This window comes from Micromys minutus (genome assembly GCF_963924665.1).
Source record: "Micromys minutus genome assembly, chromosome: 17".
Classification (NCBI taxonomy): domain Eukaryota; kingdom Metazoa; phylum Chordata; class Mammalia; order Rodentia; family Muridae; genus Micromys; species Micromys minutus.
The window spans coordinates 29,993,209-30,011,893 of NC_137952.1; the positions used below are offsets into that span (position 1 = coordinate 29,993,209).

Below are 18,685 nucleotides of genomic sequence, written 5' to 3' on the forward strand. Positions count from 1 at the left end.
CCAGCTTCCCAGTGAGTCTCATAGCAGCTAGTGAGGATTAGTGTCTCTGGATGAGTGGCTGTCACAGGTAGGAAGGTTTACTGGGGCAGAATAAGCTACTTCTCTAGGTACACATTCACCTAGGACAAGTTTGCTTCCGGGATGAGGGTGGAGCTTGTTTAATGGGCTCCAAGCAGGTGCACTTAAAGCGGCAAACCTGAGGAACCCCTCTGCTTGCTCTCACTCCAGCGTCTTCGCTTTTGACAGTCTTCTGTTTTCCTTTCCACTTTCTTGCGGCTCATTCCTGCTCGAGTTCTTCCTAGCATGGGTCTGCATGGCTTTCCAGTCTATAGTTCCTTATCTCCGGATCATCTTGGACAGAGATTGGTTCCTCCCTGCCATGCCCCTCCCCCACTACCCCTTCACCAATGGCCCTCCCCCACCATGCCCCTCCCCCGCCGCGCCCTCCCCCCACCGTGCCCTCTTGCCACCCTTTAATATTTCTCTTAGTTTCCCATCTCACTGCCTGCACACTCACTACTCTGGAACCTCATATGGATGGGAATCAAGGGTAGGTCCAGACAGCAGCAGCCACAGGGCTTACTTGACACTCAGCAGACAAGATGGAAAATAGCCATCGGATAGAAGAATGACCAGCAGGTAACGATGCCTACCTGGTTCTAAGCCTGATGGCTCAGGGATCCATCTGTTGGAGGACAGAATAGACTTTGGGAAGTGACCTCTAACGTCCACATGTGCCTCATAGCACACATGCATACGTAATATGTAAATAAAATATTATTGAAAGAAAAAAGAAATGACGGAGTAAATTCTCAGCCTCGGTGTCTGACGGGCAAGTCACAACAACCCTAGTTCTCACTGATGGAAAGAAGGGACTTCAGTTAGGATAATAGAATGACACACAGATGCCCAGCGTGTGGGAACTATTCCGGACACGGCTATTACGCGATTCTCCAGCCACGGACCTTCAAACACCCTGCAAGCAGAGCATCCTTGATTCCTTCCCAGGAACCAGGGCTTCTAAATGAGGACGGATAAGTGACGAATAGGTGAATTGGTCTGGAAATGCGTGTGTGTAGAGTTTTATTTTTTGTCAGAAATTTAGGCTACAATTGTTGGCATTTAGAGGATGGAAATCAGGGCTATGTTCAGTACCATAAATAGTTAACTGTCTGTCCTGAGGCCTGGACAGTTTTTCTGGTGCCCCGCCCCTTGCCTCAACTTTCAAGTATGTGGAACATTTTATTGATAAAATAAATTCAGTGTTAGGTCTGAGTATGGCAAACATTAAGATTTTTTTTTTTCACAGTCTTAACACACTCTTTCCAGCAATAGCTCTGTCAGTAAAATACATGTTACATTTCATTTTGTTTCCAGGTTCTTTACTAGACTTACCTGTTGCTGCACAAAGTGTCGCAGAAAGTCATGAAGGAGGCAGTGCTGCAGGTGCCACCAGGGTTGCCATCAAACCCTGTTTGTAGCTATGTGACCAAGAGATCTTACCATAGATCCTTCAGAGTGAAGACAGAAAGTTTGAAATAAGAGACTCAAAAACTATTAACATGCATACGATCAAACAAGTGCAAAAGAAACTTAGTTACCTTTTTAAAAAGCTGGTGGCATTTGTGTGTTCTCTGAAGTTTTTTAACGTTGAGACCTTAGCAACTTTTAGGAACCGTATTCGTTTTAAACACACGGGGCCGCGGTCTCTGGCTTGTGCCTTCGAACACAAGAAGAAGAGGCGGAGCAGTCACTTGTCAGGCACCAAAAGGACGCCTCCCAGGAGCTAGCAGGTTCTAGAGGAAGGTACCGCTTAGTTCTGAGTAGGGGTGGCCCTGTCTGCACCCCTGGCGTGAGAAAAACGTCTAGGCTGCGTGGGGAAAGTCGCGGGGCATGGGGAGCCGCTGAGGCCGGGGAACAAGGGTCACCCATGCCCCCACTCACTGTCCGTGCCTGCCCCGTGGTGCGCGTTTCCCACCGGGATTCGGTGTTGGGCAGCGCCCGGGGCAGCCTTTCTAGGGCGGGAGGTGGGGGGGTGGTAGTGGTGGTGGCTGTCCCCGCCCCTGGCCTCCGCCCCTCTGCTCTGGCTACCAGGCGGGGCTCTGCGAGGCCAGCGCTCCAGCGCCACTGTAGTTTCTGCTGCGCCAGCGCTGGGGCCCACGGTGTCGCTCAGACCGGTAAGACGCATCCCACAATGTTGTCACCCTCCCACATCCTCTCGCTGTCTCCGGTTCTGTCCCCGCGCTCCCGGCCGCCCCTCTTCCTGTTTAACCCCTGACACATGCCGCTTCGACTGCTCTGGTCTGGTACTCGGGTGGACTCTACAGCTTGCTCTGGAGTGGCCGAGCCTCAGCGGTGCAGAGAGGATGGCCCCGGCACCCTCACCACCCGCAGCGCTTGGACCCGAGGTCTCTGTGCGTGGGAATTTCAGAAGCGTTAGTTCTACTTGTTGGCTGTCACTCAGCACCTCGCCAAGCCTGCCGTGTGGGTTGAGGCTGTCATTGGTCGGAGAGTCTGGGGAGGTGTCCAGGACGCTGGGGGGTCAACGGAGGAGTACAGGCCGGCTGTTTGGCAATTGGTACAGGGAGAAAAGGCTCTTTGGTGGAACTTTTTTTTACCGTCCTTTTACTTATCCGAGAGCCACCCCAGCTTCTAGGGCTCACAGACTCAAGCCCAGCCATTGAGTTCGCGCGCGCTACAAACCGCTGTAAACAGTTTTGACCCATTTTTATCAGCAGATACCTCTGGCAGTGCTGAGTTTGGGGAAAAACGAAGGACTTTTTTCACAAGGTTTTCCTTTTTGCTTCAAACTTTATTATTTTATTTCATGCGCATGGTCATTTCGTTTGCATGTGAGTGCTTAATGCCCATCAGATCCCAGAACTGGAGTTATACACGTTCATCTGGGTGCTGGGAACTGAACTCTATTCCCCTGGAAATAAATCCTCTGTGAGAGTTCTTGGCCACTGAGCCATCTCAAAAGACTTTTAAAAGCATAAAATTCAAGGCAGACTATGCTGGAAGAAAGCAGCTGCTAAAGTATTAAAAGAATATCATGTAATTTAAAAAAGCAAATAACTATTATCATTTTGAAATACCAGAGAACATAGAATTCGAGGTATAGCCACTACCTGTAAACACATTTCTAAAAGTCACAAGTGCTGCTAATACTGTCACGGCTAGCTGCCTATACTTCACTGGAAGAGAATGTTAAATTTCAACTGGACGCCAGTGGAAGGTAAAGATTTTTTTTTTCTTCCATTCAGTTGAATGGGCCTCAATTTAGATAGACACCCTGTTAGCAGAAAGGGTGCTGCCCCCTTATTTGTTAGGCAGCTTTGCTTCTGGAGTTTAACACTTCCTTGAACTACCACTGTGCCCTCTATTCTGAGCTTCTTGGTCATCTGCTTCTCCTAAGGGGAGAGAGAGGGAGAGAGAGAGAGAGAAGCCCAACACCCCACCCCCACAAACAAACAAGCCTAATACCGTCTCACAGGTGAAAAGCACCCCATCTGTACTTTATACAGAGGACTGCAGCAGGTACCATTTTTCCCCCCAAGAGTGGTCCGACACTGGCCATCACATCCCTAAATCTGGAACTTAAAAGGTTTGCTGGATGACTTGGAGGGGGTTGCTTGTGACGGCGTCTAGGAGACAGCCGGAAGCTTGGGAAATGGCTGTTTAAAATGAATCACTTCTTTTGAATCTGCCAGAGCAAATCCATAAACACTGGAACTTGGGAATGTGAGAGGGCCCTTGGGTCTGCTGTGGGTCTAGTGCCCTACCATAGAAAACAAACTGTCTTGATGGGAAAGCAGGGTTCCAGAAGTTGCTTTTCCCCGTGTCTAGGCTTGTTAATAAGACGTGTTGTAATGCAGGAAATGGCTTGTAAAGTATGAAGACAGAGCCCATGAGGAAGCATTTCTAGATGTACATTTCTCTCTCTCTCTTCTCCCTGTCCCTCACCTGTCGCAAACACTTTGACTCTGGGGATTTGGTCAATAGGAGAACAGTGGGTAATTTACTAAAAACTTCCAGGACTAGGCCTAAAGCCTCACACTGTTACTGGCAGTGAGAATGTCATGAAGTGTTGGTCTTATAACTGGTCTGTACTTCTGTGTGTGAGACAGTTGAGCTGGAGGAAGTTCTTCCTCCAGTTGATCAGACAGTTCTTCCCCTGTCTAACTTTCAATGGTTACTGTGGGATTTTTCCCAACTTCTCAGATCTAAGCTTATTCTGAATCAAAGGGAAAAACCTTTAGCTTCAAGAGAGCTAACACCTCAGCCCCCTAATATTCAAATCAAACTTCTACCTTCAAAGTGAAGCTTCATTGTCTTGCTTATGAGAAAAAGACCATCAATCCCTGCTGAGCTTCAGTGGCTGTCATGAGAAATTACATACCGTACATGTTACAGCAACTCCCACACAGGACCCCTTCCTGCCATGCTTTTCTTATGCTTTGGATCACGAACTTAACCTGAGCTGCTTCCAGAGAATCCGAGTGCATTATGATACAGGAAATGGGACCTGTGCTTTTTATTCTGATTATGTCTCAGGACCAAGCACTTGATCTTGCTAGTCTTCGCCACAGAAATCCTATCCGAGGAGTCAGTATCCCTATTGACTGTCTGCTTGAACACCCACCTTTCCTAATCCATCTAGTGGAGTCCCTCTTCCTGGTGTGAAGAAAGCATGGTCCATAATGGTTAAAGATGAGCCAGCCCCACTTGGTACTACCTGTAATGAGGACCTGGGTGTCCTGGGTGTCCTTCAGACAAAGCTCCAATGCAAATGGGCAAGTGTGCCGTGAGGTCGGACATAAAAAAGTTGTGAGCTGTTAGGGAACCTGACATACCTGCTACCTGTGTATAGCTCCTTGTGTCCTAAACATCAAAGAACTGAATTCAGCGTCCAATTTCAAACAAGATATATAATCTGTAATCAAAGAGTCTTTGCTCGTTGAGACCTTGTGGGCTGTATTTCAGGTAATGGCAAGCCACAGGAATTGACCAGTTTGTTTACAGAGACCCTCCGGCCCTTCATAACTTTCTTGCATGTGCCTTTGAATCCCAGTGTACTTTGGTCTGATGAGTAATTTCATTGTGATGATTTTAGTGATTCAGGAAGCCAGGTGTGGTGGCTTGAACACCTATAATTCCGACATTTGGGAGATAGAAATGGAAGGATTCAGAGTTCAGTATTGTCTTTTTTATAATATTGTAATTAGATTTATGTATAGAAAACTTAGTGTACATTTAACCCAGTTTAGTGGCAAGTTCTTTAGCCTTTGCCTTTTCCAGCTTGGCAATGTGAGCCACAGACTTAGGACCCAGGATGTTGCCTCCCCAGTGGTGGCAGATCTCATTATATCTGTCATTATAATTGGTCCTAATAGCTTCCACCAGCTTAGCCAGAGCACCCTTGTCTTCTGAGTTAACTTGTGTGAAGGCAACAGTGGTGCATGTCTGCCTGTGGACCAGGCGCCCCAGCCTGGCCTTTCCCTTGATGATGCAGTAGGGCACCTCCATGTTTCAACACAGGGCAGGCAGGAATACCACCAGCTCAATGGGGTCTACATCATGGGCAATCACCACCAGCTGAGCCTTCTTGTTCTCCACCAGGGTGGTGACTGTATTGATTCCTGCTCGGAGGACAGGTGGTCTTTTAGTTGGGACGTCCCCTTTGCCAGCAGCTTAATTCTCAGCACGGGGCAGTAGCCTTTGCTTCTTCTCTTGCTTTGTCTCTGGTCTGTACTTGTGGACAAGCTTAAGCAGCTGAGTATCTGTTTGCCTGTCCAGGGCCTGGGTGAACTGGTTAATAGCAGGAGGTACTTTGAGCTGCTTATAGAGGATGGCTCTTTGCTGCTGCAGTCTGATGTAGCAGGGCCATTTGACATCATGTTAGATCTCGTTTGGGCTGGATATCCTGCCCAGTGCCAAAGTTCTTGGACCTTTTCTCAAAGGATTGACCACCTTTTTGACTTCCTGCTTCTTGATGATGGTGGGGGCGGGGCCACCTTCTTCCCCTTGGTTGGAGGAGAGAGCTCAGTATTGTCTTATGTGTTATGTTAGAGACTTTCTTATACTGCACGGTAGCCTGCCTCCTTTATCATTTGTCTGTCTGTTTGTCCAAACCGTCTGTCTGTCCGTCCATCCATCCATCCATCCATCCACCCACCCACCCACCCACCCACCCATCCATGTGTCCAATAAAACAAATACAAGATTCAGGAACGCTGGGCCTAAGCTGTGTGACCCAACTGATTCACTGGAGAACTCCATCTCCAGGGAGTCTGTACCTGGGCTGACACAGGTTTGTAGGGACTTTGACAGGAAAGCTGAATAGGAGCCTACTATGCAGGAGGCATAGATGGGGAGTCATTTGTTTTTGTTTATAGTACACTAGGCTGTGAGGAGTCAGGTTCCCCTGGCAATTAGAAAATGGGAGCAAGTTTAAACAAGGCTTGTTTACTTTTTCTGTGAGCTAGCAAAAACCCTTACCTTTCAGTTAAGACAATTCAGTTCACTCATGTGCAGTATCCTTTATTGAAGGCAAAAGTCTTTCCTTGTGTAAATATAATTTTCGTTTTCCACTTGGTGAAATAACCAGTTTTACCATTATAATGCTTGTTTTGATTATAAAAGATCATTAAGTACTTAAGCTTGGAGGGACTTTCTCTGCAGCAAAGGACTCATTGCTTCTCTGCGAAGTTCTCATTTGTAATGCTTTTTTATTTTTTCTATTTATTTTTGAGATTTTAGTTGCATCACATTTTCCTTCCCTTTCCTCCCTCAAGCCCCCCCCCCATATAAACCCCAGGACCTCTTTTTGTTACATGTATCTATCTATCTATCTATCTATCTATCTATCTATCTATCTATCTATCTATCTATCTATCTGTCTATCTATCTATCTATCTATGAATTTCTTATATATACACATATACATATATACACATATACACATATATACATATATACAGTATATATAGTTCAGCTCATGTTTAGGCAGTAAAGTTTGTTAGTCTTTTATGGGCATAGCTTCTGACTTTACTAGGAGACACCATCTTATAGCAAACTCCCTGATCCTCTGGATCTTATAATCTTTCCACCCCTCTTTGGAAATGTTCTCTGATCCTTTGTTTCTCTGAGTATTTTGTAGCTGTTTCCTTTGGGACTGGGCTCCATAACTCTGTATTTTGATTGGTTGTGATTTCTGTAGTGGTCTCCCTCTGTTGCAAAGAGAAGATTCCTTGATGAAGGCTGAAGACTACACTTATCTGTGGGTAAGGACAGGGCTTAGATTATTAGGGAGTATGTCGTTTTAGTAAAGTAGTGGCTATAGGTTCTCCTTTTAGATTCATGACTCCACTCCCCTAGAATAGTTGGCTAAGTTTCCACTCCAGGCACGGCATCCATCTTGCTGAGTAGGTCTTAAATCCAATTAGAGCTGATGCTGGTCACTAACCTATGTGAGCCACTGCTACAACCTTAGGGATATTATGCCATGTTGGTTGTTGTTCTGGTTCACTCGTATCATAACTGGGTAGGACTCTTTGCACTTATTAAAAGATAATTCTTACAGGGCTCCAAGAAAAAATTAGGAACCCATTGTGACCGTAGCCCTTAATAAAGAACTGTATGAAATCATTCCTGTTTCTTGGACAGCTTAGTTTTGGTCGACAAACTGGAGTTCTTGTTTCACAGCTTAACATTCAGGCAAATGTTTGGGTTAATTGGCTTCCAAATAGAGAGTCTTATCATGACTTGCAGCCCTGAGTGAAGATTGCTTCATTTCCTTTATTTGTTAACAATATAGTAATCCAGTTCCTGAATATGTGGGCAGGTGGGGCCAGCTGCACATTACTCAAGAGGAGTTGAGCCAAAAGCAGGGGTGAGGCCTGTGTGATCCCTTCTGTTTTCAAGAGGCATAGTTTTCCTCTAATAACATACTTGTTTCTCTCTGAGTAATCTCATAGGGCTGTTTTTGCCTTTGTTACACCAACTGAAGACGTGAATAGAATGTCAATGTTTGAATGTGTCTTTCTTAATCCTTCATATCTAGTTGTTTTCTTCCCACATGTGTTTCACATTCACGTTAGTTCTTCCTGCCTACAGTTCTGAAGAGCCACCCAATGGATTACCATATTCTTTCTCTGCTGTGAAGGTAGACAAGCTCTTCCTCTTCATCATTTCTCTTTGCCTTGCACAATGTCTGGCAGAGAGAACATAGTTGAAAATGCTGAAGTTAGGTATTCTAATTCATTCTCCCAGATTCTCAGTCTAAATTCCATTCCATTAAGACCTAAGGCTCTAACTTCCATTAGCAGGGCACAGAAGCTGAAATCCAAGCCATGGCCCAACAGGTAACTTACATGACTCACCCAGATTGGGTGGGGCAGTGAATCAGAACCTCTCATAGCATGGAGATAGCTCTAACTGAGTGTTTCCATGTGTGAATTTGGGCTTCCTGTTGTCAGTAAGACCATAGGGTAATTTTTTAGGAGATACCTTCAAATTTTTCTACATTGGCAAGTAAATCAGAATTTATGAAGATACTGTAAGCTAAACAAAACAATCTAGTCTATAGGAGTGAGCTTTGGTTACTGCTTTATGAACACTGGATGGTTGCCAGTGGTCTTGGATTGAGTTTTGTATTATCCAGGGTTCTTTAGAGTAACAGAACTTACAGAATGAATCTTCCTACATACACACACACACACACACACACACACACACACACACACACACACACACACATATATATGATTTTAAATAGAATCACTCATAAGTTAATGTCCAACTTATCCAACAATGGCTGGCTATGAATGGAAAGTGAGAGTCCAGTAGCTGCTCTGTCTACAAGGCTGGCTCTTTCAGCTGGCCTTTAGCAGATTCTGGAGTCCCAAAGGAAGGAGGCTCTAATGGAAGTGAAGAAATGAACTTGCTAGCAAGGTGAGAGAAAGCAGGCAAAGAAAAAGAGCTTTGTTCTTTTCTGTCTAGCAGAAGGTGTGGCCTAGATTAAAGGTGTGTCTTCTTACCTCAACATCCGGGTCAAAGGTGTGCGACTTCCTGCCTCAAAAGTCCAGATTAGAAGTGATTTCGCTCTAATCCAAACAAAAAATCTCTCATAGGTGTGCTCCCTGTTTCTAGATTATAGTTCATTCTACATGTAGTCAGGTTGACAACCAAGAATGTCTCCCACAGCCTTCTATCCTCAGTGTCAGAAGCATAGGTCTACCTGGTCTCTCTCTCTCTCTCTCTCTCTCTCTCTCTCTCTCTCTCTCTCTCTCTCTCTCTCTCTCTCTCTCTCTCTCTCTAATGCACCCCAGAGGTTTCCTCCTTTTTATACACAGCTAGGTGATTCCCATTCCAAGAGAGTCTTTTTTGTGACCCTCAACCTCAACTGTCCAAAATGAGTTCCAGGAGACCTTTGATATAACCTCTCTAGTCTGTTTATATCATTTCCTTGGCTTTCTTATTTAGCTCCAGAAACCCTTTCCACTTCTCACCTGCTTATTCTCTCTTTATCTGAAGTATTAATTAGCATTTCAGGCCCTTATTACACACATCCATTAAATGCAGTAGACTCTGGACAGGTTTACAAGACGGTAACTGGGTTCATTAACTTGACTAACTTACCTCTCCTTGTCTGACCTATAGATGTGCTTAGTAAAACTACTCACCAATGAGTTCACTTCTTTTAACAAATTATTTCTGAGCTCCTTCACTGTAACAGAGATTGCCAGTTACTGGAACTAAAACCATGGGTATACCACATCAGTTCTAACAGAGCTTATGAGAAGTGGGACATAGTACGTGTCAGCTCTCCGCTCTCTCCCTCAAGACTGTCCCACCTTCTTTCCACTGGAGTCTTATTACCTCCTTTCACAAGTGCATCTGTTGTTGTTGTTGACATTTTGATGCATGTCTTTTCTCCAGAGAGAGTGAGTTTTCTTTGTGGGTTTCCTTATTTCCTTTGAGATCCTGATAACAGCCCCCCATTTTGTGGCATTCCACATGCTAGGTAATTACTGTGCCAATCAGCTATGGCCTCAACCCCAGCAACAGAATTTACTATCTTACAACGGTCCACTTCAAAGGTCTAGTGCAGATCTTACTAGGCTAAATTACAGGTTCTGGGAATGGCAATGTGCTTTCTGGAAATTCTTGTCTTTCCCAGTTTCTTTAAATTGTTTAAATCCTTGGTTCATTGTCCTTGCCCTCCATCTTCAAAGCCTTGACCTTATATCTTTATGATCTGACTCTCATAATCATAGCTCCCTCACTACTGGGAAGGCCTCTCCATTTTTAAAGGATGTATGGAGTTAAGTTGTGCTCATGTGGTTAATTCAGGGCAGTCTCTCGGTGATGATTTAGATATTTCCTAAGGCCAACTGTGTTCTCTGTCGTTTTCTGAGTCTTCACTAACTAGATTGTCCAGATGATGTATGGCATTTTTATCATGCTCTGAAGAGTCTTCTAGCCTCTGTTCACTGTCCAGTTTAAAACGTGGCCCAGAGAAGGGACAACCCAGGGAAGGAAATTCTATCTCAATTTTGCTCTATTTCCTCTGAGTTCCTGTTAACACCCCCCATTAGCCTGATCCAACCAGAAGTCAGAGAAGAAAAGAGACCTAAGGATGGGGCTTGGAATAGGAGGGTAAGAACTGAATGTTAGAGGGGTATGTGTGTGTGTGTGTGTGTGTAGAATAATTAGCAAAAAGGTAAAAAAAGTAGTAAAAATCATTGATATTTTATCTAACTTGTGGCTTTTGGTGTTTGTTAAACAAGTTTCCATCTTGCTAAGAATGACTAAATGTTTACTTCAATTTTTTTTTCTAAGATGTTTGTGGGTTTCTTTCCAATACTTGAAAATTAAAGAATCTAACATTAGAAAAAGATAGCCTTTCCCCAGGATGGGTCCACCTTCTTCTTGGTCTGTATTATCAGCAGCTGCCAAGCTCTATTGTTCTTTTAACACCTGAAGTTGATAAATTGGGTATGAGGCAGGGCTAGAATGAGCAACCATTCTTCCACTCAGCCCAGATCCTCACTAACCTTAAGGGATACTCTGGCAACATTCTTGAGTAGCGGAGTAAGCAAGACCATGCATATTTCACACAAGTCTCCGTCATCAGGATAACCTTATACATTTAACCAAGTCCAAGGTTACGTAGTACATATGCTTTTATGTAGGGAATGGATCCTGTAAGCTAGAATATTGATTATATCTCTGGTCTGCCACACTTGAAAATTCAGCTACAGCATGATTAAGATGAGTCTTAGGATAGGCAAGAAGTCAACCCCACCCATCATCTTCCATCTTGCAGAGAGCTCAGCCCTGAAACCCCTGTAAGGAACACACCTGGCTGGTGCTACTTTGTTGTCGAGGTTAAATGGATCAAAGAGAGGTGAGGCATTTCCTTAGTGGAGGAAGGACTGCTGGTTTCATTCAGTAGAGTGAATGCTAGTGTGTGTCGAGGGAAGGCAATGCCAGGTGCATATTCTTCCACATTAATCATTGCATTAAAAAGTCAAACTGTAGCTTATGTTATGGAGCTGCAAAACATTGGCTCGATCACCCAGGTCTTTACAACATTCTTCAGTAGTATGTAATTAAATCAACTTTTAAATGCCACCTGACAGTTCTGCACATATATAAGGAGAAGAAACCTAACAAGACTTTGTTCAAAGTGTAAACCTTTCATCTGGCGGAGCCATTGGCACATGCATTTTCATGTAGGGATATTAAAACGCAACCAGAATTTGTTTTTATCAAGCACCACGAATCTCGAGGGGACTGCCGAGAAGGAAAACATTTTCATTCACATTTCTCAAGAGACCAGAGGCACAACATCCATGTTGGGTTCTGTGAGAAGCGCCTAGGGCTTGTTGGAAGGCAGAAATGGGAAGGAAATGCATAAGCAAGAGCCTGTATTGTGAGGCAGGCAGAAAAGCTGACTAAGCAGCGGGGACGCTGTACCCTGAGTGCACAGGCTGCTTCTGGTTGTCTGGTGTCTAGCGCCAATGTGATTATATGAATATTACAGAAAAGTTATTATGTGAATATTATAGAATGACTATACGAGTGGTTATATGAATGTAAACGCCAGGCAGACAAGGTGGCTTATAGGCTTACAAGTCAAAGGTATGAGGGCAGGCTAGACCTTCACTGTCTGGAGTTAACTGGGCCTGAGGGAGATAGTCTTTGTAGGAACTAGCTTGGTCTCAAATGTCAATTTATCATAAGCACAGAAAATAAAATACTGTAGGACTCAGAATGTCTCCAGGAACAGGAAGCAGCCTGCTGTCTTGTTTGAACCATGTCTATTGTCAAGTGTTACTTAAAGAACTTCAGGGGAAAATGGGGCCGGCCACGGGAAGCAATGCTGGGCATGTCCTTAGCACGCCTGCAGTGCTAACCTCAGGACAGTGGCATTTCCTTTTTGAGAGTGTTTGATTGAGCCTTCTTCTTTGCCATCACATTTGGTGGCAGTCGCTTATATTTGTCAACTTTAGTGGGCCATTTGGCGCCTAGACATTTGATCAAACTGTATTCTGAGTGTGATCGTTAAGGTATTTATGGATTAAACAAAAGTTAATGTGGTAACTAGACAACTCAAATTGTCCTTCCCTGTGTGACAGAGGCTTGTCCAAAGAAAAGGCTGACCCACCTTTGAACAGGACAGAATTGCTATCTGAGTGTTATACAGTGGAACATTGTTCTACTTGTGAGGCCCATTTAAGACATGGCCTTTTCCTCCTTCCTGGATGGGTCTTTGGATCAGAACTTTATCATAGGCCAGAGGTAGACTAGGTCTTTGGCTTGCTGACTAAAGAGCTTGGAACCTGTTAGGTCCCATGTAGTGGTTAGAATGAGAATGTCTCCCATTAACTCAGATATATGAACTCTCAGTCCACAGGTGATAGGCCATTGTGAGGCTTAGGAAGTGTCGTCTTGGTAGAGAAGATGTATCAATGCGGGTGGGCTTTGAGTATACAGCCTTTCCTACTTCCAGGTTGCTCTCTCTGCTTCATGCTTGTGGCTGAAGACCTGAGTTCTCAGCTTTCTACTTTGGCTGCCATACCTGCCTGCCTGCTGCCATGCCTCCCACCATGTTGGGCTTGTGTTCCCCGGAATTATAAGTCTAGATACACTTCCTTGGTCAGAGCGCTTGATTAGAGTAAAAGCAACTGACACAGTCACATGATCTATTTCCCAGAAGCACCCCCAGGTAGGGTATGCAGGTCAATTTGTTTTGGTTTCTTTCTTTCCTAGCTTTGAAAATCTCCTCCCTATGAATGTTGGTCTGGTTCTGAATTGGTTCTGTGATCTCGAAGATAGAACGACTTTCCTTCAGCCTCGATTCTCCTGGCTGGCAAATGGTTGTAATGCTGGCTTGTGCATCCAGCATTGTGTCTGGCATGTGATTGTGTCTAGGTCAGTAATGAGATAGTTTTATATTAAGGATCGTGACCTAGTCTCAGGTTGTTCAGGAAAACATGTTATATATCTGCATGCTAATGGAGGGGGTAGGAAGGGCAACGGTCAAGACTGGTATAAAGAGGGGGCAGCTTCAAGGAACCTCTGAGAAGCGTTGAGTAGAGCATACGAGAGGAGACTGTGGTCCTTAGAGACAGCTTTGCTGAGGAGTGAATGAAATCTCTGTTTCAGAGCCTCCATCCTGCACAGGGCAAGTCAGGGTGCCAGAGAGGGAAAGATGGCTTCTAGTCAGGGAGATCTCTATGTATGTATTTCTGACAAATCACCTAAAAGAGATCCCCAAAGAAAGAGTGCTGGATCCCCAGGGATTTGTGCATTTGTTAGAATTTATTTCCACATTCAATGTAAATATTAAATGCTGAGTCTAAATTTATATTCTAAGTTTAAGATTCCTAAATTATTTCAGTTTCAAGCTTGTCTTAGTTAGGGTTTTTCTGCTGTGAACAGACATCGTAACCAAGGCAATTCTTATAACGAGCAACATTTAATTGGCTTACAGGTTCAGAGGTTCAGTCCATTATCATCAAGGCAGGAACATGGCAGCATCCAGGCAGGCATGGTGCAGGAGGAGCTGAGTGTTCTCCATCTTCATCTGAAGGCTGCTAGCAGAATATTAGCTTCCAGGCAGCTCGAATGAGGATCTTAAAGTCCACACTGACAGTGACACACCTACTCCAACAGAGCCATGCCTTCTAATGGTGCCACTCCCTGGCCAAGCATATACAAACCACAACAAAGCCCATAAATACATAATCTGCCCTGTATAAAAGCTTGCCTCTTGCCAGGTGTGGTGGTGTGTGACTTTAGGCCCAGCATTCTGGAGGCAGAGGTGGGTGGGTTTCTATGAGGTCAAGGCCAGCCTGATCTATTTTGTGAGTTCTAGGCCAGCTAGGGCTACGTAAAAGAGACCCTGTCTCAAGAAAAAAAAAGATAAAACTAAAAACTTTCTACTTTGTGAGGGTGTGTGTATGTATATGTGTGTATGTATATGTGAGTTTATGAGTGTTGTGTTTGTGTTTGTATGTGTGCACAGATATGTGTATGTGTGTCTATATGTTTGTTTGGTCTGTATTTATGTGTGTATGTGTGTGTATGAGTGTGCTCGTGTGTGTGTGTGTGTGTGTGTGTGTGTGGTGTGAATGTGTTTGTGTATACTTGTGTGTGTGTATGAATTTAGAGATATAGCATTCTTCTTCTCTGCCGGGGCCTGAAGAAGGGGGTGCATTCTGAGTCCTGGGTCTGGAAATGTTCCAGTCTGGGATGTTTCTCTGCCTGCACTGCTGCAGCAGAGGACGTTCAGAAAGAGTTGCTCCTCATGAAGGAGTGACTTCATTCTAGATCTGACCTTACTGCTTGCAAAGCGTATTGCCCTCTCTGAGCCTCCTTCCCCATTGGTTCAGCGTTTTCTCAAACCCAGTGTTGACTCCGTTGTGGACATTGTGATGAACAGTTCTAAGTCGTGTTCCCAGGACTCACATCATTATTCTCTTGCAATTACTTGCAATACGGTGAGAGTTTAACTTTTAGTGATAAAAGTCTGCCACCTCCTCGCACAGTTTTGGACTTAACCTGACTAGATGCCATGGGGGAGTGAAGACATGACAGACAAAGCTGGGAGTCCATGGGCTATGCTCATCCTGAGGGAGAAGCCACTACACACTGAGGCCTACTGTGCTTATATACACAGTTACATGTGAAGGTGGGGTATAGCACACAGGTAGCAGGCAGGGTTATTATGTATAGTGGAACCATAAGGCAAGAGTGTTCTCTGCCGGGACAGTCTTTAGGCTATAAATGTCTGAGGAATGAAACTTTGGCGGGCATTTGTTTTGTTTTTGTTTGTTTTGCACACACACCATCGACATCCCCACTCAGATTTGAAGAAGGCTTTGCCGTCACTGAGTCTCACTCACATTTTAAGAAGGCTTTGCCGTCACTGAGTCTCACTCACGAAAGCTTTGCCAGTTCTTTGGGGCTGAGGCATTGGTCTTTGGTGTGGCCATACTCACGTCAGCCAGAACGCAATCACCCAGGATGTCACTTGATCCCTAAAAAAAGCCCATGTTCGCTCTAGTCTACTGTTTCCTGTTTCTGCACTTACTTATCCATTTGGCTTTTCATTGTTTGCTCTCAAACACATACAAAACCAGACATATGGCCACAGGAACACCCATGAGATCCCTCAGTTGACTTCACATTCTCACCCCATGGGCCTTGTTTTCTTTCCCCTCCTCCATCAAGTCTCCTCTACCTTAGCTTCTTCAAGGGAATTCCAGGCCATTTTAACCATAATAATTTCCGTACTATTTCTAAGAATCAGGGATGCTTTAAAGTTATATTAATATTGTTACTACACTTGATCTTAGCTAAAAGGTTGGGAAGTGATTACATTCATATTGTTATTTCACCTTGCTGCAACATCTAAAGCTTAAATTCTCTTTAAAATGCACTTAGTAGGTTAAACTTTCACATCACATATCTTTCTTCAGTATTTGGAATACAATACAGCTGTTTTCTGTGAAAAATAAAATTCTGCCAGTGGGCATTTCTTCCCTCTGAATTATGGAAGAGTCAGTTTGGATGACTCCAAGCTTGAAGAGTTGGTGGGCCGTACACCAAGAATGCTGTAGATAACACTTGCTTGGGCAGCAGCTCTGTATGAACTCAGCCAGGCATTCTGGCTGCTCTCAGCCCAGTGAGAGGCATGTCAAGTGACATAAGCCTGGGGACCTTTGGCCACAGGCAGTCTGTACTGTTTGTTTAGGAAGAGCCAGCTGTGAGAAGATTGTCAGTCAGTGACGGAAGTAAGAATGTCCAGGCAGCTGTTGATGCCTCAGCCAGCAGGGGTTGTTCCACGTCCATGTGTCTAGTTCCGTCTTTTGAAGGAGGAACTCAAGTTGATTTAGGACCAGCCCAGAGATGTTTATCTAGCTTAAAAGCATAGTATCGTTTAATCGAAAACTATATTGAATGTGCCACTTGAAAATGGAAGTTAAGTTAGCCTTTATTGCTTTGTTAAAGTATGTGTCTCATGTTATAAGAATGTAGTGATACAGTGGCTACATCTTCATTCTGTAACATTGATAGTTAACACGTAAACTAAAAAGTGCACAGGGTGCAAGCTGTTTTCTGAGGAGATTGAGAAGCTTGTTAGATTTATGCTTCCTTCTAACCTGCTGACAGGGCTGTCCATTTCCTCTCTGCTGACCTCAGGGCCAGGTTTGGCCTTCCTTTCCCCCTTCTTTTGTCTTCTAGTTAAGATTATGTTGCTGTCACTTCCTGATGTCCTGGTTGCTGCATTTTATTTTGTTCAGGCCAATGTCAGAACTCCATGTGGGTTCCTCAGTGGTGTTTTCTGATGTGGCTTCTAATGACAAATGTCTATTTTTGCTCATCAACACCAATCCATTCTTTGATCACAATAGAATAGCTCAACAATTTGATAAAATATTTATGTTAACATCAGGGGTTCCAGCCTTGGTCCCCACACACCATCTTCACTTTAGATTCCTCCCAACAAATGATACACATATTTGTTCAGTGGATACAGATTTGGAACTTTCTGTGATAAACCTGCAGGTTTAATAACTATCTAGAACTTCTCAGAGAACTCAGGAACACATTTAGCTGGCATTTACTGGTTTATTAGGAAGGACACAGAATGCCTGGTTTGAAGGTTTTGGGTACACAGAACTTCTGAGTCTTCTCTGGGGTCCCAGAGTCTCTGTGTCTATAGCCACAGGGAAGTTCTTGGAAGCTTATTCAGGATTTCCACTAGAACCCACTCTCTGGCTTTACTGCTCCTTTCTTCTTGTGGGTCAGAGGGTGGGGTTCAAACTCTCAACCTTGCAATTGCTATCATGTTGGATTTTCTGGTCCTGAGCTGAGTCTAGGGTTTCTACTGTGAATCACCCCAATGTTGCAAAGTCAGAAAATATTAAGGTTGAAGGAGCTTTGGATGTGGAATAAAGTCACACATGCATGTGTACACATATATGCATTCACACACATGTATTCATACATGCTAGTACATAGTTCCAAGATGAGCTATTAGATATCATGCTTATGGAAGCCACTGGCTTCTTCCTAGCCTTTGACAATATTTCAGGCTTTGCCTTCTTCATTCACAATGTTAGATGAGGGTTCTGTGTTTTTTTTTCTTTTCTTCTAATTTGATGTTATGTAACTAGAGTAAAAAAGATGTGGAGATTTCAAGTATTTTAGAGACATTTACCCTAATGTATTTGTGGCTGTGAAATTGTGTATTTTAAGGTAGAATGTGACTTTAACAGATAGGGCACTCTGCTGTTCATTAATGAAGTTGGAAAAAAACCCCTAGCTTGGAAGGCATTGTATTTAGATACACTGAACCCAGAAATGGACTACTGATAAACACTGAAATAAAACAGACACAGTTTTCTTGGCCAAGCAAGGGAAACACTTGTGCAAGTTTCAAAGAACTGAGGTCAAATGACTCAAGCTGTAAAACCAGAAAGTTAGCTCTGCCTTCTTCTGGGCTGCCTCAAAGAAAGGAAGTGAAATGAAACAAAACTCTTTTCATGGATCTATTACCATGAGAGGAATAGAAAATGTTTTCCCCTTCTGGGAAGTTGTGGGAAATAATTCTCCCCGCCTCCATTTAACATGATCATCCAGTTCCATGCCTGTGATGAAAATCTGAGATACTCTAACAGCTCCTGCTTCCAGGAGTCCCCACCGGTCATCACTTGGCCTAACAGTATTAGGTCTCTGCTGGGGCAGAGCAGCGCTTCTTGATGGAGGATGTTCACCTCATGGTTGCTATGCAGCAGAGAGACAGAGTATGTGTGGGGAATGTAGAGATCAGAATCCCACAGTCCTCTTCAGGTGCACGCTTTCTATTACCTAACTTCCTCTGACAAGGTCTCACTTTCTAAAACTGTCACCACTCACCAATGGTGCCAATAGACTGAAGACCAAGCTTTAATACTGGGGACTCTGGGGACCTTCAGGATCTAACAGGATGCAACATGCACCCCAGAGACCGCATGCATCCCAGGATAGTTATGGACGTGGCCTGACACATTTGTAGGTGACAAACCACGTATCACAATGTGAAAAGGTTGCCTATTCCTGATGAGCCACGACAGTGCTGATATGTACTCGTCCTGAGGGTCACAGATACAGGAAGACACAGTGG

The 18,685-nt window shown here is 44.2% G+C and overlaps 1 protein-coding gene and 1 pseudogene across 4 annotated transcripts in view; both read left to right on the top strand.

The window, feature by feature from the left end:
* LOC308431438 (protein FAM98B-like) overlaps positions 1-18,685 on the top strand; it is a 292,458-nt pseudogene that overhangs the window by 159,945 nt on the left and 113,828 nt on the right. The window lies entirely within an intron of this gene.
* Positions 2,078-18,685, top strand: part of SQOR (sulfide quinone oxidoreductase) — a 40,050-nt gene continuing 23,442 nt past the window's right edge. Inside the window, exon 1 of one of the 3 annotated variants that reach the window (XM_080931103.1) lies at positions 2,078-2,177. The gene's annotated coding sequence lies outside the window, so the exon portion shown is untranslated. Of the gene's footprint in view, positions 2,178-7,258; positions 7,287-13,343; positions 13,444-18,685 lie in introns of those variants that run through there. The other 2 variants (XM_080931105.1, XM_080931104.1) reach the window with 2 other exon arrangements.